This window comes from Eptatretus burgeri, chromosome 5 (genome assembly GCF_056783735.1).
Source record: "Eptatretus burgeri isolate ZD-2024b chromosome 5, Ebu_testis_v1, whole genome shotgun sequence".
NCBI classification, from domain to species: domain Eukaryota; kingdom Metazoa; phylum Chordata; class Myxini; order Myxiniformes; family Myxinidae; genus Eptatretus; species Eptatretus burgeri.
Genome location: NC_140965.1, coordinates 89,034,421 through 89,061,660, shown reverse-complemented (window position 1 = coordinate 89,061,660; position 27,240 = coordinate 89,034,421). Strand labels below are relative to the sequence as shown.

General features: G+C 42.3%; 1 protein-coding gene across 3 annotated transcripts in view; it reads right to left on the bottom strand.

The window, feature by feature from the left end:
• LOC147026921 (P2Y purinoceptor 4-like) overlaps positions 1-27,240 on the bottom strand; it is an 80,947-nt gene that overhangs the window by 35,558 nt on the left and 18,149 nt on the right. Inside the window, exon 1 of one of the 3 annotated variants that reach the window (XM_085882827.1) lies at positions 12,151-12,279. The exons of 1 other annotated variant lie outside the window; for it this stretch is intronic. The gene's annotated coding sequence lies outside the window, so the exon portion shown is untranslated. Of the gene's footprint in view, positions 1-11,976; positions 12,280-27,240 lie in introns of those variants that run through there. One more of the 3 variants, XM_085882825.1, reaches the window with a different exon arrangement.

The following is a 27,240-nucleotide window of genomic DNA, read 5'->3' as shown; positions in this document are numbered from 1 at the left end:
AAAATGGCGGCCTTAGTATATTCCTTCAAAAATCTTCTCCAGACTCACCAGTCAGAATGCTACCAAATTTGGGTTACAACATTAGGCCAGGGTATGGATGTTAAATTGTGGAGGCCGTGCTGATCACGTGACTGGAAGTATGTAAAAATAGCCGACTTAGCCAATTTTTGAGAAAATCGTGTAAATTTCTTCAAAAATCTTCTCCAGACTCACCAGTCAGAATGCTGCCAAATTCGGGTTACAACATTAGGCCAGGGCCTAGATAAGCTGCAGTTCCAGTGGTTCTGTTTTTTTGGCTGGGGGAGAATCTAGAACATCGAATGGATCAAGATGTAACAGAACAAAAGGAACAGCAGAATGAGAGAGGGGGGGCACAGCAACAGCTGGCTTGATGGACAAAACAGAGGGAGACTTCGACAAATACAGAATGTAGGGAAGAATGAGGGGTAGGTGAAGGTACATGTGGTAGGAAAGGGGGATACAGCAACAAACTCTCAGGAAGGAAAGACGACAGGTTTGGAAAGAGCTGTGCTTGTGGAGGGTTAATGAGGGTAGAAAAAAATCATGGTTTTGAAGAAGGGATGATCTGAGATAATGATAAACAGCTGTCTTGAGGACATGGAGGGAAGAAGTGGAAGTTGGTTGAAGAGAATGTGGAAGTTGGTTCCACAGGTGGGTAAAAAGAGAAACAAATGAATGGAGATGAGCAGTGATTCTGGATTTTTGGAGTTTCACCAGAAGACTGTGCACCCTGTATAAACTTGGGGGTTGGCAGGGACAAAGCATGGAAAGGATGGAAGTGGAAAGACTCAGAAGGAGGTGGTAGAAGACAGAGAGATCACCAACTTGTATGCGATGTGAAAGTGATAGGCCCATACACTCAGCTTTACCATGGGAGATTCCAATGATCATGAAGGTCTTGGTTTTTATGGCATCATGCTAAGTAAGGTGTGAGTAAGGGGGCATCAACCAGTCTAGTGGGGAGAGCAGTACTCTATCAACCTCCAAATGAAGACCTTGTCGGTGGATAAGAGTTAAGGTGTGCTGAGGAAGGATTTTGTATGATGGAGGATGCACAGCAACTGGCTTTGGAATCCAACTTCAAAGTGTGGTTTGTCCCAGAAAGATCATAATCAAATGGAAGACCAAGAAGGAACCAGAAGAAGTAAAGAGCAAAGATGGAGTCATCAGGAGGAACCTGGATAGTATTCGGGTTTCAGCTGTTTATCCACATCCTCAAACCCAACCAGGTGCAGCCAAGTGAGCCTGACAGAAAATTTTCTGCAAGAATCCACTTCTCTCTTGAGAGACAGATAACGAAAGAGAGGAATGGAGAGGAAAATAGATGAAAAAGAAAAAAAGCAAGAATTAGAATGAATAAAGAGAAATGTTAACAAAAAAATTTTTTTTCGAAAGAAATGTGAAAGGAACAAAGATGTCGGCAAGAATCTGGACAGATAGATTTCAGCAGTTACTCCCAGGTCCAAACGCAGCAACATATACAAGCTACCAGAGGTAAGAGATTCGTGATAGTGAGACCCAAAAGTTTGAGTGATTGAACTTCATCAAGAGGATTGTTAAGAAAGTAGATGGAAAGGTTCAGTTGACTCCATTTCAGAGAGAGAGAGAGAGAGAGAGAGAGAGAGAGAGAGAGAGAGAGAGAGAGAGAGAGAGAGAGAGAGATAGCAGACCTGCCCTGAAGTGAGATGGCTGCTTGCAAAACCTGCCAGTGTTTACTGCTGGACTAACAGGTGGTGAGGCGGCTCTCCGATATCGTAAGCAACAGGAGATATAGCAAGCGACAGGAAACTGTGGAAGTCAAAATCTTATCAAGGGCTGAAATACCATGAAATGGAACGTGTCAAGGCAAGGCATTCGAGCAATAGAGAGTTGCAAGGAAACTCCAACTTTTTTTTCAACTCCAGCCCTGCATCCGTAGCCAAAATGCAACAAGATTTGTGGTTCTAACATTGGCTTATCAAGGCACTAAAAGAATCGTAAGTGATTTGCAAAAACACTCACATTCACCTTTCACAATAGGCATGCTGCTTCAGTTATGTATAAACTTTGTTTTTCTCCTTGTCAGTGGCTTTTTGCATCCTTCCCATTGAAATGGATTATGATGCATTGTAATGAGTTACACTAAAACTAAGGTCACTTATGATGCAGAAAATTGTCGTTTATGGAAACTTTTACACTTTAATTGAATCTTCTGCAGGAAAACTGACATTAGTGTAACTGTAATCAAACGAAAGACCAAATACTGCATTGGTGTCATCAGAAGGAATAAAGATAGATCGAGTCATGGACAACCTCATTGCATCTGCTCCGAGTCTGGAAGGTTGGTGGTACAAACCGTGGCCAAGTCATACCAAAGACTTTAAAAATGGTACGTGCTGCTTCCTTGCTTGACGTTCGGGATTTAAAAGTATTGCGGAGGCAAGGCATTCTCGCAATATAGCAGAGACAATCGCAATATGTTGGCATATATGGGGAGGAGGAAACTCCTTTTCAGGAAATGACCCGCTGAGTGCAGTGAGAAAGGCGACGCTGTTGTGGTTGCGTCACTGGTACCCAGAGTGTCCTGGGAAATGACGGCACATCCTCCAAGTTCAGTGGTTGTGTTTGTGTCTCGACTAACAGTCCTGTGTGTGTGTGTGTGTGTGTGTGTGTGTGTGTGTGTGTGTGTGTGTGTGTGTGTGTGTGTGTGTGTGTGTGTGTGTGTGTGTGTGTGTGTGTGTTTGTGTGTGTGTTTCAGTCCCACCACAAGCTTTAGATCCTGCAAAAATTTTTTTTTTAAATTGAACACTCATGAGATAACGCCAACCAAAAATAAGGTTTCAATTGAGTTTTGAAATAAGATTTTTACCTCCACCACCAAAGGTGAAGAAGGTTATGTTTTCACCCCTCTCTGTACGTTTGTTTATTACTTCCAAAATCGAAGATTTCTCAAGTGTATTGGTTCGTCGATTTTGATATTCTGTCTGTCTGTCTGTCTGTATGTTTGTCTGTTTATCGCCGACAGGACACAATTTTAAACCGATCTTCACGAAACTTCACCACATGGTAGAGTTTGTCCGAAGGGAGAAGCTTATTGTTTTTGAGGTCAAAAGGTCAAAAGGTCAACATCAGCCAAAAGTCAACAACTTTGGTGGGATTTCGAAAATCCTCAATTTTCATCCCATTGACTTGAAATTTGAAGAGGATTTGCATACCTGGTCACTGAATTCAACCAGTCAATTATTTTTGACGTCAACATGGACCAAAAGGTCAACATAGGCCGAATTTTTAAAATTGTCAATTTTCATCCGATTCACTTGAGATTTGAAGAGGAGTTGCATATTTGGTCATTGAATTCAACCACCAATTATTTTTGAGGTCAAATTTCTTTTATGGATTTTGCAAAAGTATCGTGCTCTGCACATCTTCTTGTTTGTCTGTGTCTGTCTGTCTGTGTGCAGGATTTATGAAAAAGTTTTAGACGGATCTGGATGAAATTTAGTGGGCACGTTGGGTGTGTGACAAGGATGAACTAATTAGATTTTGCTGAAGATCCGGATTCAGATCCGGATCCGACGACTAGAAAGTTGTCAGTGATTCTTCTCCATTGAGACATATGACCAAACTAATATATAGCACAATATCTCAAAAAGTTTTGGACAGATTTGAATGAAACTTGGTGGATAGTTTGGGTGCGAAACCATGACAAATTGATTCGATTTTGGTGAAGATTCGAATCCGGATCTGGATACGATAACTATTTAATTTTTAAAGTGATTCTTCACCATTGGGAGATTGGGGCAAAAACGATACATAGGATGATATTTCAAAAATGTATTGGGCCCAATATATTCTCGTGGATCAGGCATTATGTGGTGGAGGTATGTACTCTACCGAGTGCCCTTCTAGTTCTCAATGTTATAATGATGTTTTCTGGTTTGAAAAACACAACAAACTCTGGTTTCCCAACATTTTCAAGGACTTCACTGACTTGAAAGACATAAAATAAATGAAATGCTACTTCAAATATGCACAAATGTAAAAAACGGGAGGATTTAGGAAGTGCTTAAGGTTTAAAATTAGCTTCAGACACATACAAGAAACTTTGACACAGAAGGAGACCATTTGGCTCATCATGAATGCACTCTATCACCACCATTTTATTCAATCTCGACATTTATCTGTTTAATTTTGCTGGAGTGGACAAGAGGGGAGGGCAGAGTGGGGGAGTAGAGAGGAGAACATTGTGGCAGGCACATGTTGACATGAGGATGTTTGTTTGTGTATATATTGTTATGTTTGTGGGGTAGATGGAGGAATTTCATCGCAAGGTTGGGATTGTGTAGGTTAGCATGGTTTGTGGATGGGTAGGAGACATTTCGACATAACTTAAGTAAGGAAACTGTGAGCTTCAGTTGTTACATGTCACCACATTGCAGGGGGGGGGGGGGCAGTGCTGTGTTAATTAGGTCTGGATTAAGGCTAATTTCTCCCATGATGTGATTTCCCCCATGACCTTTTCCTATGTTTTTTCATTTACAAGACCAGTGATAAAAAGGAACACGTCCTTAAAACAATAACAACTGAGTCAAACGTTTCACCCTGCCTCCAGGAATGACAACTAGCAAACCACGCCCCTGGGGTGGATGGATTGTGGTGACGTCAGAAGGCTCTGGGGAGAAGAGAGATATGTAATTTATTTATTATATTCTAGTTTTGTATTTTTAATTAATGTTCTGAAATTTGTAGAATTTTTTTTTCAGTTGGAAGTTGTGGGTTGAGATGTGTAAATAAAGGTGGAAAAGTCTGTTTTAATGTAATTTAATTTCAGTCTATAAGGCAACAAAAGGTGAAAATTTTGAAAAGGGGTGCAGAATTTCTATAGGCACTGTGTATATGCATATGTGTACGTGTCTGGTACCCAGAGTATATATATATATATATATATATATATATATATATATATATATATATATATATATATATATATATATATATATACATATATATATATACATATATATATATATATATATATATATATATATATATATACATATATATATATACATATATATATATATATATATATATATATATATATATATATATATATCTACATACATACATACACACATATGTACATAGTGTTATGGTTGTGGAAATTCGCATTACACCATAAAGGGTCCTCAGGTGAGATATATCGGTAAGTCCATGAGTAGTTAGCCCAAACCCGTTGTGTAGAGGGAATATATGTGATCCATTCGGGCTGCCATTCTTCAGTTTGCCGTTTTTTCTTTTGCTGTCGTTATTTTGGTGCAAGAACAACCACGAACATCGCCACATCCAACATCTCAACTATAACGCCACTCACTACACGACGCCAACAATCACGCCATTCACACCACGACGCCACCTTCCACAACTACGCTACCACCATCTTCGCTACTCGCCATTCAACGAGCACCGTGCGGTCACGATCTCCACGGGACGGATGAAAGGAGCGGAGTGGTAGCAGCAACCAGGGTGCAAAGGGGCATCTCCCGCCCAAAACTCCCGCTTAAATATCTCCCGCCGGATTTTCCCTCCTGCTTTTCCCGCGCTTTGGCATGGGGGAGGTGCAATTTGAGCCAGAGGTCAAAGGTGAAAAAGGTGGGGGCCTGATTTTGGGGGAATAATTCCCTGGCCCCGAGCCAAAACTGACTTTCCTCGTCCCCCGCACGGCGCGGGGAGGGGGGAACGAGAGGGCACGCCCCTTTTTGGGAAGCTTCCAAAAGGGAGGTGGAGCCAGAAACGGGGCGGGGCGAAGGGCGGAGCCCGACACTACAAAAGGCGTGGGTGTGAAGGTCGACGATAACGTCATTCCCTTGTCCCTGAAGGGGAATTGTCGAGAGTTGTGGTGATTGTTCCTGGTCGGAGGTTCCGTTCGTTCGTCCCTGTCAGGCAGACGACACGTGCAGGCGCGAGGCACGAGCCCAGTGGACCATGCCGGAGTGACTCTGAGTTACGGTTGACAAGGGCTGGACGATGCGCTAAGGGAAGTCACGACTTCCATTTCTTTTGGGTCCTGTCGTGGTGTGTAAGTGTCGTGGCACGCAGGTGTGCGTGGGTGGAATGGCGACGACGACGGTGACAGAGGAACGGAAGCCGGGTAGCGGCCGTAGATGGATTGGGAACCGCGCCGGGTTTACCCAGCAGCGAGCGCGAGGTTCGTGCCGTGGAGCGCACGAGGCCGCCACGTGCGCGCTTGCGGGAGTCAAAACCGGTCCGGAAACGCCCGCGGTGAATTTTGCCGATCCCACTCCTGACACCAATGTTGCGAATTCTGGCCCGTCTGGCATGCAATCGGCCGCTTGACTCGAATGGCGACCGCGTCGCCCACCGGAACAGACAATTCAGTCGTGACCCTCTCGGAACAACGCCGGGAGCTAGTCACGGGTGGGGGTTTAACCTCACCACAACTCAGTCCGTATTCTACCTGCGCGGAATAGGGCCGATCGCCGAATGTTAGATTTACCTAAGTTCCCACGTGGATAGCGTACCGAGGAGTTGTACCCCGTCAAGGTCGACGATAACTCCGCTCGGTTATCCCTATAGTACGGAACAAGCCGCTTAAGTGGTTCGTGTTCGGATTCGACCTGTGGCGTGGTGCGATCGCACGGTCGACCACTCGCGCAGGTACTTAGGTAGATCGAATTTGGCGATCAACCCTATCGTGCGCGGGTGGGCAATTGGCATGATCGTAGTGAGGTTAAACCCTCACCCGTGACTAGCTCCTGGCGTTGTTCCGAGAAGGTCATGACAGAATTGTCCGTTCCGGTGGGCGAGGCAGACGCCATTCGAGTCAAGCGGCCGATCGCATGCCGGCGGGCGCAAATTCGCAACAATATATATATATATATATATATATATATATATATATATATATATATATATATATATATATATATATATATATATATTGTTACGGATCTGGAAACCATTTGCATTCAACATACAGATGTCCCAAAATCAGTTATGTCGTTAAGAATGTGTGTAGTCAGATCCCCTTCCTTTTGTCTAGTGGGAGAATCAAAGGCATGCGTTGCGATTTCTTTTAGTTAGGTTGGTACATCCAACAAGCTATCGAACAACCATCCCATCTGCATGACCCCTCGGCCCATCACGATCCACCACCAACCAGCTGCCTTCTCGCACCCTGACGTGCCAAGGCAAGATCTCGCGGTTCTGGTTTCTCGGCTCCCACAAACGTTGTAACTCTTTCACGACGACCTTTGCAACATTGATACTGTTGCTTGACAAGTACGAACCCACGTGGAAGAGTGGGCGGGGTTTCCTGGCAGGGGCAGTCCATGAGAGCCTGCCAAATCAGGGCGGGGAGTGACGTCTGTTCGAGCGAGCCCCGCCCCGTTGAGGGAGGTCCATAAATTCCCGAGCACTCTGAGGCAGGTTGTTACAAAGGGGGTTGTTATGAAGGTTGTTCTGAGGTTTTTTGACAGGGTTGTGGTGGTTAAGAGTCGAGTGAGGAGAAGGGTCTTGGAGGAAGTTCTCCATGGGATTCTGACAAGGTTTTGGATAGGGTTCTGAGGGTTCTTGTTGAGCGTGCAGTTCTTTTGAAGCGGAGGGTTGAGCAGAAAGTCGTGAAGGTGGCAAACATGTCTCTGCTGGCCCTCCACAAGGAAAGGAAAGCGCGACCCTCACCCTCCTCCATGGACCCTGCTATTCACCACCCAAGCTCCGCCACGAACCACAATTCCCACACGTGCAACTGGGGACCAAACCAACGACCTTTGTCAGGTTCCGCATCACGGAGCACCCCCTTCCTCCGACGGTCGGGTACCCAGCTGGACTCTGACCTCCAGCTCGTCTCTCTCCTCGGCTGTGAGGGTTCAATAAAGAACTCTGGGTTTATTTTCATTTATGTGTGTGTCTGCGTGTGGGCCCGTCTTATAACTATAAACTGTGTAAGTGCTTGAATCCTTGTACATTTTGCCTGCTTGCATATCCATGATAAGTCTTGCCCTGTGTCTTTCTTTATTGTAAATAAATTACCATTATTAGAAATGTCCCCAGTTCATTTCCGTCCTCTCTTGAATTGATCCAGCATGGTTTGGAATCTGAGTTTAGGCGGGGTTTTATCCCCGGTAATCCGTTCATTCCAGCCAACACGGCTTTGGCAGTTTCCGCTCGGCTGCACCCGAACCGGACTTGGTAGTCGGTAGTTGGAACACTACCGCAGTCGGTAGAGTGACCCGGTTCGAGCAAGATGTGCCGAGGGCGTGGTTTCCACAGTAGTCGAATTCACGTAGTTAATTAGGTAAATTGGTTATAGACAAATAGACCCTATGGTACTGGGTTGAGATATTGGCGTCCACGGTCGGTTCAGCGACCCGCCGCATCATAGAATTATCCGGAGCGACGGCCTACAATTCCGGGGTGTCTGGTGGGAGACGACGAACCTCCCCCACCTAGTGGTCGTTCTCGCCACCGACCCCCGGCCCGCAACAATATATATATATATATATATATATATATATATATATATATATATATATATATATATATATATATATATATATATTGTTACGTTTGAGGGGGGGGGTATGCATTCAAAGGGTAATTAGGATGTTTAATTAGGTATGCCAGGCTGTTCGAGTTTACCAGGATCTCGATGTTATAAGTAGCAATTCAGTGGTGATAAGTTGTCTAGTAAATGTTCATTTCTTCAAGGGGGAAATGATAATTGTCACGTAATTAGATAGGGACACGGGATAGGGTAAGTGTGTCTGCGTAAACCCCTTTAGTAGTCCCTGGAGGCTGGCCGTGACGTCACAGGACAGTGCAGCGGATGGCTCCGCCCTGTGATCACGATTGGCGGAAGGCGACGGCGGTGGGCCAATAAACGGCTCGATTGGAAGTGACGAGGACAGGAGGATAAAAAAGGTTCTGTTCGGGGTAGAAAAGGAAGAGGAAGAAGATCGGGACAAAAAGATCGTGTTTTTTTTGGTGTGGACGCTGTTGCGTGGAGAGCATGCTTGTTGTTGTGCTGATTCGATCGTGTTCTTCATCGTGTCTTGGAGCCTTGCTGAGCCTCGTGCCTCACCTTGGTTGGCTCTGGGGTTCTGCTGACTCGGAGTACGGGGTCGAACGGCGGGCGGACCTGCCTCCCTCTCCTGCTCGCAACTTGGCGCCAGAACTGGTTCCCTGGCGGATGTGAGCGGACTTGGGCCAAGACCAGGAGGTCGACAGCACCACGGTTTCTTCTGCCCCCCTGACGAGAGCAAGGCCAGCTCGTCCAACGCCGATCCAGGGACAGTTGCGTCCACACCACGGTCCAGCCTGACCACCAGAAATAGCTACGTTTTGTGTGTGTGTGTGTGTGTGTGTGTGTGTGTGTGTGTGTGTGTGTGTGTGTGTGTGTGTGTGTGTGTGTGTGTGTGTGTGTGTGTGTGTGTGCTTGGCGCCTTAGAGGGTTTGAGATCTGTATATTCATTGGAATTGTCTGTGTTTTCCCCACGCCCGATCCCACACCATCCTGTCGAATTGCCCCGGATCCCTTTTCTTGCCGAGTCTTGTTATTTCTGGTTAATAGTAAAAACAAATAAACATCATCAACTCAGTGAAAAGTGACTCGTGCCACCTTCCTCGTCCCGTTTGCGGTAGAGCGATTAGAACCGCCATGTTTGGGTTATAAATAAATAAACCGCCTCCATCGTTTCGGCTCATTCTACGTTGGCGGGACTGTTCAAGTCCTGTGGACGTCACAATATATATATGTATATATATATATATATGTATATATATATATATATATATATATATATATATATATATATGTGTGTGTTTTGGAGATGGATTAGTGAGTTATTTTCCAGCTCTCCTGCGAGTGAAGGTGGATGGATAGAGGGGAAGAATGAATAAACACTGACAGCATATTAACTTTTTTACAAGACGCTTTCACAGGCATCATAATCACTTGATGTATACAATCGCCCATCCATACCAGAACTACCTTCCAGTCCAGCAATATCCAAACACCAGAGACTATTCCATGCATTAACTATCGTCGAAGTGAAACACCTCTGCCCTTACTTCCAGCTTCACTCTCCTCTTCTTTACTCTACGACTGCGGCCCCTGGTGCATTCTGCTGAAAAACTCTTTTGCACTGATTTTGTTTATACCCTTAATTATCTTCAACATCTCGATCAGATTCCCTCATAATCATCCCCTTCATGATGTATAAAGTCCTTTCTCCTTCAACCGCTCCTCATAGTTTACTCCAGCTCAGTCTGGGATCAATCTAGTCGCTCTATGTGCTGAACCCTGTCTCTGACAACTTTGTCATTCCTCAGATGTGGTGAACAAAACTGAGCACAATATTCCAGATGAAGCCTCACTAAATTATTGTACAATGTTAATACCACATATTTTGATTTATATTTTACCCCCCCCTCCCCCTGTGAATACAACCTAAAGTCCTATTTGGTTTGCTGTAGTTGGCACTGCTGTTTGATAACCCCTCCCCAAATTTCCCACCTCCCTTGTCGACTACGCAGCTGTCTACCACCTCATTGTCTAAGTCCTTCAAGGCAAGATAGTGGAAAGTTTTGCAAAGCTTAATTGACCTGTAGTAAATGGTGAGGATGTCTTAGAAGTAATTAGATTGGTGATTTAGTAAAGCTTCATGTTTCAGGTCAGTGAGCAGGGCTTGTCATGTCGATGTATACATGGAAGATGATAATAGTACCGCAAATTTATTTGCGATACTAGCAAGTAAACAATGAATGGCAATAGGAAAAGAGGAATGGACCTGTGAACAGAGACATCTGAGAAAGTTGAAGTCGTTTCCATGATCAGCAAAGGTGTTCATCCAACTATGCAAACTTACGCAAGCACATGAGGCAGGGTGGCAGATGTAGGCCTACTCCCGCAAGTACTGTACCTACAGATGGTTAGACTTACAAACTTGCCTGGATTTAATTTCATAGCCTACATTTTGAGGCTGATTATTTTTAACCATGCTACTGAGGAATACTCGGTTTAAATAGCAACCTTACTCACGTGTCTGTTGTGCAATTTGAACCATCTGTGCCAATCAGGACCAACATCGGTCTCGCACATTTGTGGCAGGTGTGTGGCACACCTTCAAACAATACTCAAATCCAAAATAAATAAATCTTCATGTACTATATCATGATTTGGTTATTAATTGTTTGAATGAATGTATGATTTCCAAAACAGTTGAGTAAAGTCGTAATTTTAATGACGTTTTCAGTTGAGTGTGGTAATCTCGACAATGTGCGTGCTTTGACATGAATTGGATTACACTTTGGTATTTGATAATGCGTGTCTTACTCCTTGTAGCCAACGCCTTGCTTTTGCCAAAGCAGTTTCATTGCCAATAATACATTGGGTGGTTTGCCATTGCATTTCCATTGCAAGGGAAGGGAATTGTCCCAGGACTCCAGCACACAATGGCCTCGTGATGTTTTTAACATTCCTTCGAAAAGGAATACATGCTCCATGATGCAGAGCATAAGAACACGCTTCTTGTCGCGGTCAGGTATTAAACTCAAACGAGACAGCTCAAGGTGAGTATACTACCTCCTACCTATCGCACGAGGATACACTTCCGTTTACGTCGGCATAATGTACAACGAAGAGTAATTATAGTGTTCTTGTCTAAGTTACAGAACATGATCATGTTGGCTTCATCACATTGATATATCATCCATTGGTTTAACTGGAAAATCGAGGAAGTACACTGTATATTATACAAATACTACTCTACAATAAAAATATAAATATACATTCAATAACCAGAGCTGTTGGTGATTCATTGAAGGCAGCGATCATTCTTACCATCTTATCACTTCAAACTGTCTATTACCCCCACCCTGATATATCTTATGTTGTACTGAAATAGGACCGTTCGTAGACCAATAAAGCAACAACTGAAAACTTTCGTAACTTACCAAACAATGATACTACGGACAGTACCATTAGCCTTGCTTGCAAAACGTCCGTCCGCCTTCCACCACGCGAGCTGGCAGTGGCTCAACAAGAAGCATGCATTTACAGCGACAACCTTGTCAAAGTAGGAAGAGAACAGTGGATTCACAGTAAGTGTTCTCGTTTGTAAGCCTCACCCATGCTGGACACAAGGTTCCCGAATCACTACAGAATATGTGGAAGAATACAGTAAAACTCTAACTTCTTAGACCAACTTTGGCTTTGCCTCATTCTGAGACTGGGCGGGTAGTTTGGCACGAGAGGAGAGGAGTGGTGGGACAGGGGAGGAGTTTGAGTGGGGGAAGTGGGTAGGCTTGGGAGTGTATGGCCCTGCTTTGTGTTACTCATAACTCGAGTGAAATAAATCTAAAGCGGCTGGCTTCTGTCATCCATGGTTTCACACTTACTACTATATATATATATATATATATATATATATATATATATATATATATATATATATATATATATATATATATATATATATATATATGCCTTATTTGCCAATATCCTTACTGCGTTGTAACACTTACAGAAGCAGGAGTGAAAAAGTGAGAAATAAGTGTTCCTTTTACAGCTGCATTTTCCTTAGCAAGACGTAGACTTGTGGTTGCAAGTCGAACGAGTTCTGGAGTTTGAACGTGAATGCTTCAGAAAGTTGTGGGTGCATCACAACTAAAATTTATTTCACAAGAAAACTGTTGATTGCACAATCTCTGCTGGCTTAGTTTGCCAAGTTTCTAGGCATTTGAAATGTATGCATTGTCTCCATATCAGGAAAGTTGGCTAAATGTTTCTATACTCAGAAAGTTGGTTGGCCTGTTAGTGTTCCCATCTGAACCCTTGGCTCATGATGTCAGAGCATCACAGTTAATAATCCCAGACAACATAACCTTTGTCATTCTCTACGATGTCCTTGTAATCGTTTAAAACATACACTGATCTATATATTAATACTGAAGGACCAATTTTGTGCTCCTCCTAGCGGTCGCGTCACGTTTTTCTCGGTACTGTGACCTGGACTGAAAGAAAAAGTTTTGACACGGTGTACGTCAAAGTAGACACGTGCACAAATCAGGGGACTTCTTCACAAGGAGTAGTGTACACCAAAAATGTCGTGTACAAGGACGTTTTGTAGGCCTCATTAGGTAAGGCCATGAAGTACATCGACTGGGATCCGGCTCCCACAAGAGCCGCCACTGGTTGTCATATTGGGCTCATGGAACAGAATCCATCTGTGACGGGGTTTCGGCTAGTATGTATTGTTGCGGTTCTGTAAAACCGCATGCCTCTAAGGCAATGGCACTCAACATGCAGTGATCCCAAGGCAGTTATTTTGTTAGTCTTCATGCAGTCAGACATTCCCCTAATGTCAAGTGGGTTAACGGAACGAAGTGTATTGTGTGGGTCTTATAGCTAGGTCTAATTATATCTCTATCTTCTATCAGATTTCCATTGCAACCCTTTCCTTTTAGCCATGGTACAAATCAAATCAAGAAAGCAAGCCAACACACACGATATGAATGACAAACACCTGCGCAGCTTCCCGTGAAAGAATCACAATAGATACTGTGCAGCATGCACATGGCGTGCCCTTTCATTCAAATCTGCGCGCCAATTTCCAATTCCATCTCACCTTTCTCACCTCTCGCTCACCAAAAACTCACCACCTTGACCAACAACACCTCTCGCACACAGGAAAAATATTCCCGCGCCTCCTCGTACCTCTGTATCGATACAATTTGCCACCAAACAGAGGCATGCTGCATGGTTCAGAGTACTCGGACCAGGCGATGCGGGGACAAGCAACGGATGTTAGCAGCGCCAAACGCATCTTGTCGGGGGTGCACCAAATCGGCATGCGGAATTGATATGACCCTCGTCCAGTCGTCAGAACATGGCAAGATGGGTGGCGAGGGGGGGGGCTGGTGGTCACGGGAAGAGCAATCCGGAAGTTCGGTATGGAGCTCCAGGCCATGTCGTGTCGGATGTACGAATGAGACTGCTTCTGGCTCCAGCAGCCTGGCAGGGCATGGCGAGGACCACTGTGGCTCAATAGAGAAGTGGTATTCGGGTCACAGCGTTTCAATCTGGTCACTGGAGAGTCTGGTGGGAACCCGGGGTAGCTCCCCCCTTGAATACAACTGAAAACCCTATTTGCTTTATCAATAGCTGCCTGGCACTGTGTTGCTTACTTACCTCCTGTATCCGTTCCCACCCACAGATCCTTCTCCTGTGTGACACACTCCAAAATTACCCCTTGCATCCTGTAATCTATATTTTCATTGTTCTTTCCCACTCCCAACACCTTGCACTTGCTCAGGTTAAATTCCATCTGCCAATCTTTTGCCCAATCTACACAAGTATCAATACTTTCCTGCATCTGATCACCACGCCCTCTGCTATGCAGCTTATCTCCAAGATTTGTGTCATCTGCAAATTTGGAAAGCCTACTATTTATCCCATTATCCAAATCGTTGATGTAAATAATGAATAGTAATGGTCTGAGTACTGATCCCTGAGGTACCCCACTACTTACCTCGTCCCAGCAAGACATCCTCCCACTCACAGCCACCCTTTGCTTCCCAAAACTAAGCCAGTTTGCAATCTAATTAGCTACCTGACCAGCCACTCCACAAGCCCTCACTTTGGTGAACAACCTCTGATGTGGTGCCTTATCAAATGCCTTCTTAAAGTCTTGATATACGATGTCCACTGCCTTTCCCTCATCCACCCAATCAGACACTGATTCATAGAACTCTAAAATATTTGTTAAACAGCAACTACCTTTGATAAACCCATGCTGACTACCTTTAATTAGTTTGTATTTGTTTAAATGGTTCCTCAACCGGTCCTTAATTAATATCTCCAACACCTTCCCCACAACTGAAGTCAAACTAACAGGTCTCTTGTTTTCCAATTAATCTCTGGATCCTTTCTTAAATTATGGTGTTGCATTTGCGACTCTCCAATCCTGCGGTATCTGTCCTGACTCCAGTGAGCGATTGAAAATAGCCATTAATATCTCGCTTACCTGCTCAGCCACCTCCCTCAATATTCTAGGGTGCATATTATCTGTACCCGGAGCCTTATCTACTCTTCAATTTCCTTGCTGTTCCTTTACTTCCTCCACTCCAACCAGGATCTTCTCTAAAAGCCCTTCCTCACCTCCTCGATAGATACTCTCAGCTATTGGAAATTCTCCTGACTGTTCTTGTGTGAAAGGTGAAGAAGAATACCTGCCTAATAAGCCTGCCATCTCACTTTCATCACTAACCACTCCCCGGTGCTATTCCTCAATGAGCCTACACTGGTCCTAACCTCTTTTATCCCCCCTGATATACTTAAAGAAAGCCTTGCTATTATGTTTAATATTCTTAGCCATGTCCTTCTCGTACTCTCTTTTGGGTTGCCGAGTTATTTTCTTAACTTGCCTCTGTTCACTTCGATAATGATATAAATCTAACTCCAGTCCTGTTATTTTAAACCTAATAAATGCCTTTTGATTCTCCTTAATAGTATTCCTTATCTCACTGCTCAACCACCCTGGTCTCTTTCTGCTTCTAGTTTTACACCTCATTGGAATGTACTTACTTTGCACTCTACACATTTGGTTCTTGAAGGTTTCCCATTTCTCTGATGCTGATTGTCCTGTTGTTAGAGTCTCCCAATTTACATCACCCAATTCTCTCCTCATACCCTCAAAGTTTGCCTTCCTGAAATATAATAGCCTTACCCTACTATCCTGAACTCTAACCCTCAACAGAATATTTGAACACACAATGTTATGGTCACTTGCTCCTAAATGCTCCTCAACCTCCACCTCTTCCACCATATTGGGACAATTACTTAAAAGGAGGTCTCACACTGCACTCCCCCTTGTGGGCTTATCTACAAACTGGGTTAAAAAGCAATCCTGGACTAAATCCAGGAAATCCTCATCTGCTCTGCCTTTTCCCCATTCCTGGATCCAATCTATCCCTGGCAAGTTAAAATCCCCTATAATGAATACCCTTCCTTACCACATGCCCTTTTGAATTCTTCATGTACTCCTCCTTCGTCCTCTTCCTTCAGACTCGGAGCCTTATGAAAGCATCCTACCAGTATCTTACTGTTTTTACAATCTCTAATCTCCACCCGTACAGAATCCTCAACATTTATTCCTTCCTTAATGTCACCCCTTTCAGTTGATACAATGGTGTCCTTTACCCAAATTGCTACTCCTTCTCCTATTCTCTCCTTCCTATCACACTGATACACCTTGCAGCCTTCTAATCCTGTCCTCCAGGTACTCTCCTCCTTAAACCATGATGAATGGCCTCATTTAATTACGTCCTTTATCAGGCGCATCCTCGGTCACTGCTCTCGATATGGTGTTAAGGCATATCCTAGGTAACCTCGTTAGGGACTGAAGCTGCCATGTTTTTTGGTCTGCTCAACCATGCCTTTATTTGGAACAGACCACAACAATTTATTCATGATAAAGTTGTTTTTCACTTTTAGCACTCATATTAGTGAATGCCTGTTCATCATACTGTAGCTCCGAATCACTGGGTACATTGCAATGCTTTCAAACACCAGGAGACGTCAGCATGCTTTGCTTTATTTCATTTCCGCACATGCGATCACCACGAGTATCTCTTAAACTATGGAGAATGACAAACTTTAAGCTCCAAAATCGAACTTACAAGCAGTTCCGACTCCGAGAAAAGTGTTCATGTGTCCAATTCGGAAATATTTGTCATTTCGGGCATCTCTAGGAGGTCTATGCTTAATCTGTCTCCAATCGCATGCCAAGCGAGCCATTTATTATTAACCATTTCGTTTGAGTGCTTAAGCCACTTGACGAGCGCTCTCCAAGCTGCTGAGGTGTTTGTTTCAATCAAAGTGCCATGCTCTCAATGGAACATCGATTAGACAGACGTACATTTCTGCCTGTGTTGAGCCCTGCGATGCCGTGCGGTTGATACCTTGGGAGGTGTTTCATCTTCTGAAAGTGCGCAATTTTCATTTTTACAGGACGTCATTTTGTTTTTACCTTTTTATGCAATCTCCTTTTAATGTAATCCACCCCTCACTTCGACATCGATACGTATAAAAACAATAAGGTCCATCCGACCACGTTTTGCCATAATCGAGCTGTGATGGTACAGAGCGGAGATCGACATTTTGTGTAGTGGCTTGGTCGATTTTTCGATTGAATTTCACTAATTTCTCACTTGGATTCCTCTTTCAAAGAACTCTGTTTAAACGTACATCTTTGTGTTGGTCATTTTTATGTATTTTATGCATGTGTACATTTGCGCATGTGTGTATGTGTATAAACTCTATTACCATAACAGAACTTGGCACGGGTGTGTGTGTGTGTGTGTGTGTGTGTGTGTGTGTGTGTGTGTGTGTGTCTCACTCACACACCCCTCCTTCCGGTAGGGTATAGAAAGGTTTGGTGAGGTGTCGCTCTCCCCACTTACCCCTCTTTCTCGCTCTCCCCCCCCCTTCCTAGCTACCCCTTCTTCATTCTCTCTGCCTCCCCTCTCTCTTCACCTGCCTCTTATCTCTCTCCCTCCCTCTTTCTCTCTCCCCTCCCCCCCTCCCCTCTTGTCCCCGTCAGCAAAGCAACGTTGTATTTGCTCGTGCTCAATGAAGTCTGGAGTATCTACCTCTATAAACCAATGTGTGTTTGTGTATTTGTCTGTCCCCCTTCATAAGGATGACTTAAGAAGGGTTCTAAAGGCCAATCTTGTGACACAACTCTGTGCTCACTCCAGTCCATTTTTTCAGGATTAAAAAAACTCCAAAAACATTTTTCAATAAAGAGTAATTACATCTCTTCTATTGGAATTGTAGACAGTGACTTGCAACCAGGCCTCAATGGCTGTGTGCAGGTCATTTAAAAATAAATAAATAAATAAATAAATACAAGGAGTAGGTAGGTGAAATTTGCTGCATATGATTTGCAACACACGCAGAGTAAAATGAGTGTTCAGTTATGAACGTAGAATGTCAAATAAATATAGAAGAAAAAAGCACACCTGACGCTAGGCCAAGGCTTCAGACTTTGGCACGCTTCTGAGTCTCTACCAATCAAAACAAAATGCCCCAGAAGATAAAGGAAAGAGGGAAACATTTGTACATGCAGTGTTTTAAAATAACGCTTCTTGTTACGAAACATCATATCATCTAGTCTCGAATATTTTGAATAAAATAATTCCAACCCATCACTTTTGATGGTCTTTTATACAAGTATCTATGTAATATTGCAGGACTGTCTGTCTGTCTGTCCATCCCCAAACTACTCCCTCAGTTTTGAAGCTAGCCTCACCAAACTTTCTGTTGAACTGTTTGGGGTCCCTGGAGGTGTCTTTAGGTGGGTGGTTGGTTTCATAAATGTATCAATGCAATTATAATTTTGAGTTTCCACCCGTACAAAACTCCTCTCTCCCTGCATGTGAACTCAGTCACGGGTTCGGTGTTAGCAGTTTCATCATCTACCGCACGTGGAAGCATTCGTCGTTGTTCGCAATGCAATTGAGATTTTGTGTTTCCTCTCGTACAATGCCGATCTTTCTCCGCATGAAAAGAAATTTCCTGCTTTGGAAATTTCTCAATACAATTAAGATTCTCAGCTTCCACCCGTGAGATGCCGCAGTTTTCCACATGTAAAGACATTCACGGATTCGACATTTGCAGTTTCACCAATGACCGCAGAAAAAAAAACATTATCCACATTCTGGTGGGGTCAGCTGCAGTAAGTATTTTGCCCAAGTCATTTGCGAACTGGCTGTCCATGCCTGACATTCTATTGAGGGTGGCACAGGAATACGGAATTTATTGTTTCATGGTTTGGTGTTCGTCGTTTCCGCATTGTCTGTTCGCTTTTGAACACTCAATGGTGCAATACGTACCACAAAAGTTCAAGATGCTGAGATAAAAACAAAAGAAAAATTGTCTTCTCGAGAAGAAGCTCTGGCACTCAAAATGTTCAAAGGCAGAGATGTCATGATGTCAGCAGGACACGAGACCAAGTAAAAACAGCGAATCTCACCCAAAAAAAAGATACAAGGTGTTGAGTTCTGAGAGGAAGAATAGGCGAGAGACACTGAAGACATCACACCACGTTCGGTTGAGACTTTTTGCTATTTTTCTCGAATAACCCATTTCCTTCATCATGGCACAGAAAAGCCAATTCCCCCTCTCCAGCCAACACCATCTTCATTGTTATCAGCTTCATTATCATCATTAAAGGTGGGTACAATGATTTTACACAGTACTACTCACCCAGATTTGGGGCCAGCCCCACCAAATTTTCTGTGCAGCTTTTGGGGTCCCTGTACATGTCTGAAAGTGGATGGGAGTTTTCATAACATTTCTCAAAACATTTTTTTTTTTAGATTTTGGGCTCCCACCCATGCATAGCACTGGTTCCTTGCTCGTTATTAAAAAAGTAAAGATGAAAATATGTGACTTTCTTTCTGCCCTTTCAGGATGCTTATCACTCACTTGCTTATCTGGTGAAGGTGGTTATGTTTTCCCTCCTTTCTGTCTGTTTGTTACTTACGAAATCTAGACGGGGGTATGTGTGTGTGTGTGTGTGTGTGTGTGTGTGTGTGTGTGTGTGTGTGTGTGTGTGTGTGTGTGTGTGTGTGTGTGTGTGTGTGTGTGTGTGTGTGTGTGTGTGTGTGTGTGTGTGTCTCTCACTCTCTCACGCACCCCTCCTTCCGGTAGGGTATAGAAAGGTTTGGTGAGGTGTCGCTCTCCCCACTTACCCCTCTTTCTCTCTCTCTCCCCCCTTCCTAGCTACCCCTTCTTCATTCTCTCTGCCTCCCCTCTCCCTTCACCTGCCTCTTATCTCTCTCCCTCCCTCTTTCTCTCTTCTTTCTTAAATCTATCTTCATGAAATCTAAAGATTTCGTAAGTATATTGATGACTTCCGTCCTCTGTTTGTGCGTTTGTTTGTAGGCACGATAACTCGAGAACGGAAGAAGCTACCAATGTCAAATTACACCGCGTGATTCAGGAGGGTGATGGCTAGTGCTGATTAAATTTTGGTCAAAATCGGTCAAAGGTCAAGGTCACAGTGAGGTCAAATATTCGATCTTTGATGGTTTGGTACAGAATCATCGTAGAAACTTCTGGTTTGCATCGTTACCTTCTCGAGAGACAGCTTTTATTAGACAAGGTCAGAGGTCAAGTTGACGATTTCGTAAGTACCAGTCTATGACTGCTTGTTTGGTTGTTTGTCGGCAAAATAACTCGAGAACGGAAGAAGCTACCAATGTCAAATTACACCACGTGGTTCAGGAGGGTGATGGCTAGCGCTGATTAGATTTTGGTCAAAATCGTTCAAAGGTCAAGGTCACAGTGAGGTCAAACATCCAAAAAATGATAACTCGAGAACGGAAGAAGATCCCAATGTCAAATTACACCACGTGATTCAGGACGGTGATGGCTAGTGCTGATTAGATGTTGGTCAAAATCGGTCAAAGGTCAAGGTCACAGTGAGGTCAAACATTCGATTTATGATGGTTTGGTACAGAATCATCGTAGAAACTTCTGGTTTGCGTCGCTACCTTCTCTCGAGACAGCTTTTATTAGACAAGGTCAGAAGTCAAGTTGACGATTTCATAAGTACCAGTCTATGACTGCTTGTTTGTTTGTTTGTGACTTGCAAAATCTAAGATTTTACAAGTATATTGGTTCGTCGATTTTGTTATTCTATGTCTGTCTGTCTGTCTGTCTGTCTGTCTTTTTGTCTGTTTGTCGCCCGCAGGTCACAATTTTAAATCTATCTTCATGAAACTTTACCACATGGTAGAGTTTGTCATAAGGAAGAACCTTATTGTTTGAGGTCAAAAGGTCCAAAGGTCAATGCAGGCCAAAGGTCAACAACTTTGGTGAGATTTCTGAAATCCTCAATTTTCATCTGATTGACTTGAAATTTGAAGAGCATTTATATTTCAGGTCACTGAATTCAACTAGCCAATTATTTTTGAGGTCAACATGGACCAAAAGGTCAACAACTCAGGAAGTATCTCTAAAATCCCCAATTTTCATCTCATTAACTTGAAATTTTAAGAGGATTTTCATATCAGGTCACCGAATTCAACCACCAATTATTTTCGAGGTCAACATAGGTCAAAGGACAATATGAGCCAAGTTTCTAAAATTATCAATTTTCATCCGATTGACTTGAAATTGGAAGAGTTGCACTTTTGGTCATTGAATTTTTATTTTTTATATACTTTGTCGAGGCTTGTGAGAGAGCTAACACACAACGAATTCAAGCACCAATTACTTTTCAGGTCATATCTGTTTTATGGATTTTGTAAGTATTGTGCGCTCTGCATGACATCTTGATATTCTGTCTGTCTGTGTATCTGTCTGTATTTTTATCGCCTACTGGTCACAATTTTCAACCGATCTTCACGAAACTTCACCACATGGTAGAGTTTGTCATCAGGAAAAAGGCTCATGTTTTTGAGGTCAAAAGGGTCAACAGAGGCAAAGGTCAAAGTTTTTGGTGAGATTTCTAAAATCCTCAATTTTCATCCGATTGACTTGAAATTTGAAGAGGATTTATACATCAGGTAACTGAATTAAACTAGCTAATTATTTTTGAGGCCAACGTTTACCAAAAGGTCAACATAGGCCAAAGGTCAACAACTAAGGTGGTATTTCTAAAATCCTCAATTTTCATCCTATTGACTTGAAATTTGAAGAGGATTTATATTTCATATCACTGAATTCAACCAACCATTTATTTCTGTCAACATGGACCAAAAGGTCAACATACCGTAGGCCCAAGTTCAATAACAAATGTGGTATTTCTAAAATCCTCAGTTTTCATCCGACTGACTTGAAAGTTGAAGAGGATTTATATTTCCGGTCACTTTTCAACCACCGATTATTTTGTTGGTTAACATCGGCCAAAATTCCAAAATAGGCCGTATTTCTAAAATTATCAATTTTCATCCGATTCACTTGATATTTGAAGAGGAGTTGCATATTTTGTCATTTAATTCAACCACCAATTATTTTTCAGATCAAATTTGTTTTAAGGATTTTGCAAGTGTTGTGCTCTGCATGTCTTCTTTTGTTTGTTTGTCTGTGCACAGGATATCTCAAAAAGTTGTGGATGGGTCCGGATGAAATTTTGTGGACAGGTTTGGTGTGTGACAAGGACGAACTGATTAGTTTTTGGTGAAGATTCGTATCCGGATCCGAAACTTGGAGGACAGGTTGGGTGTATGACCTCAACGAATTGATTCGTTTTTGGTGAAGATCCGAATCCGGATCTGGACACGAGAATTATTTGATTTTCAAAGTGATTCTTCACCATTGAGAGATAGGGCCAAAAACGATATTTCATGTGATATCTCAAAAATGTATTGGGCCCGATATCTTCTCGTGGATGAGGCATTACGTGGTGGAGGTATGCACTCCACCAAGTGCCCTTGTAGTTTAACCTGTTATTCGCATGAGAGTTGTGTAAATAAATGCCTTTGTATGATCATTAACCTCTTTTATGTAAGATTATGAGATTGATTATAACATTAAGTGTTCGTGCCTTCCAATCAGATAAAACATGTCAGTTTAATAATGCTTTTCACTTTGTTATGCCCACTAATGTGTTTTCTTGGCTCCAATGTGAGACTGGCTTTGATGTACATGTAAAAGGTTTTCGCCATGGGGACAAAACTCAATGGCTATCGAAGACTCTTGTTCATGTAAACACACGACCATTGCACTCTTTTTTTTTTTCTTTTTTTTGTGAACAAAATGGCGGCTCAAGGAAAAGTGAGGTGAGAGAGGGTGAAAAGCAACATGGTGACAGCAGGGATGTGGGGCCACAGGTGAGTGCAAAAAAAGACTGCAAAAAAGAGTGCTAAAGCAGGGGAATGAAGGTAGTGGAAAATAGGAGAGAGGAGGGGAGGAAATGGCACATAATTTGCAAATAAAGAGGGTTCGATTAGTTCGGGTTAATGGGGGCTAAAAATTTTGTATGTAGAAATGGCGAATTATGGGAGATGGTGGTGCACCGCTTGCTTGAAGCCCTCAAGGAATAGTCAAAATATATCCCAATAAGACACGTCAAGCAATCTTAACGAACACCTTATTTGGAATTTTTTTTTGTGTAAATTCGTTATATTCGACGTGAGAGTGCACTAGGGAATGCATGACAGCACATCTGAACACGCAAATATGGGCGTGTGGACATGACTACCAGTGAAAATGAAAGAAAGGAAGAACATGGACAGTTTTGAAATGTGGTTTTGGAGATGAATGTTAAAATTTCCATGGAGTTCAAGATCAGAACTAGAACGGTACTCGGTAGAGCGCACACCTCCACCAGGCTGAACACTTTACGTTTTGTATCCCACTAATGGGCCGGATCTAGATCTGGACCTGAACCCAAGTTGATTTGTCTTGTTCTTGTCACCTACCATACTCATCCACCGAGCTTTGTTATAACTCGTCCACAACTTTTTGAGATAGTGTGCTATATAACTTTGTTGGCCCCATCTCTCAATGGTGAAGAATCACTGAAAAAAAATTAAAATTTCAAGTATGCGGGTCCGTATCCAGATCTCCACCAAAATCGAATTAATTCGTCCTTGTCACAACCATAATCTGTGCACCAAATTTCTTCCAAATTGGTCCACAACTTTTTGAAATATCCTATTCATAAAGAGACAGACAAGGGTGTAAACATAACCTAGATGGCAGAGGTAACAAACAAGTCAGTGCTTTAAGTCATTAGACCACCATGTATTTGAGAAGCACTGATGCTAAAACACAAACTGTCATACTTTGGATACATTATGCGTGCAGGAAAGGAACGTCTGAATAAATCAACCATGCTGGGCTATGGTTGAGGGAAGAAGAGAAAGAAGCAGACCTTCTCTGTGCTTGGTGGGATGGGGGTAAAGACTGCAAACAAGCTGTCTCTGCCAGAGCTTTGAGAAGCAGTGCAGGATAAGAATGTTTGGAGAAATCTGATCATTAATGTCACCACAAGTCAGCCATGACTTGATGGAACGAGATTACAAGATAAACACAAAAATTCATGCGAGAGTGTAGGATGACACAGATTAGCCCGTTTTAGTTTCAGAAAATTCATGAGAGTACTGCATATATATATATATATATATATATATATATATATATATATATATATATATATATATATATATATATATATATATATGTACGCACACCTATGATATAATGTTAAAGTTTGCCATTTTATACAGGTGAGCAAGTTTACTTTTCTCTGCTGATCCAGGTGCCATTCCCAGGGATTAGTGATGTCAAAGAGTTTATTGCTTTGCTTCGTGATTGCAATGCTGCATATTTTCTGCTCCATTCAGCATAATTTGTTCCTTCATTCTTTGAGAACTCGTTTGTGTTTTCAAGAAAAACAACTTCTTATGTCTAACAGAAGTCGTGAGCTGCGAATGAAGAATTGCTAATTTGTATTTTGTTGTTAAACAACTTTGTGTGTGGGATTAGGCGGAACAACTTTGTGTGTGGGATGAAACTATAGAGCGATTGTTTGCAATTCTCAATCATATGTTTCGCTTTGTTTGTCTTGGGGTTTCTCGGTATATATTCATTGACGATCATGGCTTGTTGATGTAATTAATATTATGTATAAAAATACTTTGCAACAAGTTTAAACTTTGGCAAATATAAACCAAGGTGGAAAATTTTTCTTTCAGAACTTTGCTCTTGTGGTGAGGTGGTGATCTTCATGAAATGTGGTGGTTGTCTTGCACAAGATTTCGTGACAAAGATTTATATGAAACGTGGTGGTGATTTTTCATGTTAAACGTGGTGGTGATGTTTCATGTTAAACGTGGTGGTGATTTTTCATGTTAAACGTGGTGGTGATTTTTCATGTTAAACACGGTGGTGATGTTTCATGTTAAACGTGGTGGTGATGTTTCATGTTAAACACGGTGGTGATGTTTCATGTTAAACGTGGTGGTGATGTTTCATGTTAAACGCGGTGGTGATGTTTCATGTTAAACACGGTCGTGATTTTTCATGTTAAACACGGTGGTGATTTTTCATGTTAAACACGGTGGTGATGTTTCATGTTAAACACGGTGGTGATTTTTCATGTTAAACACGGTGGTGATGTTTCATGTTAAACGCGGTGGTGATTTTTCATGTTAAACGTGGTGGTGATTTTTCATGTTAAACGTGGTGGTGATTTTTCATGTTAAACACGGTGGTGATGTTTCATGTTAAACGTGGTGGTGATGTTTCATGTTAAACACGGTGGTGATGTTTCATGTTAAACTTGGTGGTGATGTTTCATGTTAAACACGGTGGTGATGTTTCATGTTAAACACGGTGGTGATGTTTCATGTTAAACTTGGTGGTGATGTTTCATGTTAAACGTGGTGGTGATGTTTCATGTTAAACACGGTGGTGATGTTTCATGTTAAACTTGGTGGTGATGTTTCATGTTAAACACGGTGGTGATGTTTCATGTTAAACTTGGTGGTGATGTTTCATGTTAAACACGGTGGTGATGTTTCATGTTAAACACGGTGGTGATGTTTCATGTAAAACACGGTGGTGATGTTTCATGTTAAACTTGGTGGTGATGTTTCATGTTAAACGCGGTGGTGATTTTTCATGTTAAACACGCTGGTGATGTTTCATGTTAAACACGGTGGTGATTTTTCATGTTAAACACGGTGGTGATGTTTCATGTTAAACGCGGTGGTGATTTTTCATGTTAAACGTGGTGGTGATTTTTCATGTTAAACGTGGTGGTGATTTTTCATGTTAAACACGGTGGTGATGTTTCATGTTAAACGTGGTGGTGATGTTTCATGTTAAACACGGTGGTGATGTTTCATGTTAAACTTGGTGGTGATGTTTCATGTTAAACACGGTGGTGATGTTTCATGTTAAACACGGTGGTGATGTTTCATGTTAAACTTGGTGGTGATGTTTCATGTTAAACACGGTGGTGATGTTTCATGTTAAACTTGGTGGTGATTTTTCATGTAAAACACGGTGGTGATTTTTCATGTTAAACGCGGTGGTGATTTTTCATGTTAAACTTGGTGGTGATGTTTCATGTTAAACACGGTGGTGATGTTTCATGTTAAACACGGTGGTGATGTTTCATGTTAAACTTGGTGGTGATGTTTCATGTTAAACACGGTGGTGATGTTTCATGTTAAACACGGTGGTGATGTTTCATGTTAAACTTGGTGGTGATGTTTCATGTTAAACGTGGTGGTGATGTTTCATGTTAAACACGGTGGTGATGTTTCATGTTAAACTTGGTGGTGATGTTTCATGTTAAACACGGTGGTGATGTTTCATGTTAAACTTGGTGGTGATGTTTCATGTTAAACACGGTGGTGATGTTTCATGTTAAACACGGTGGTGATGTTTCATGTAAAACACGGTGGTGATGTTTCATGTTAAACTTGGTGGTGATGTTTCATGTTAAACGCGGTGGTGATTTTTCATGTTAAACACGCTGGTGATGTTTCATGTTAAACACGGTGGTGATTTTTCATGTTAAACACGGTGGTGATGTTTCATGTTAAACGCGGTGGTGATTTTTCATGTTAAACGTGGTGGTGATTTTTCATGTTAAACGTGGTGGTGATTTTTCATGTTAAACACGGTGGTGATGTTTCATGTTAAACGTGGTGGTGATGTTTCATGTTAAACACGGTGGTGATGTTTCATGTTAAACTTGGTGGTGATGTTTCATGTTAAACACGGTGGTGATGTTTCATGTTAAACACGGTGGTGATGTTTCATGTTAAACTTGGTGGTGATGTTTCATGTTAAACACGGTGGTGATGTTTCATGTTAAACTTGGTGGTGATTTTTCATGTAAAACACGGTGGTGATTTTTCATGTTAAACGCGGTGGTGATTTTTCATGTTAAACTTGGTGGTGATGTTTCATGTTAAACACGGTGGTGATGTTTCATGTTAAACACGGTGGTGATGTTTCATGTAAAACACGGTGGTGATGTTTCATGGTAAACGCGGTGGTGATTTTTCATGTTAAACGTGGTGGTGATTTTTCATGTTAAACGCGGTGGTGATTTTTCATGTTAAACGCGGGGGTGATTTTTCATGTTAAACGTGGTGGTGATTTTTCATGTTAAACGTGGTGGTGATTTTTCATGTTAAACGTGGTGGTGATGTTTCATGTTAAACGTGGTGGTGATGTTTCAT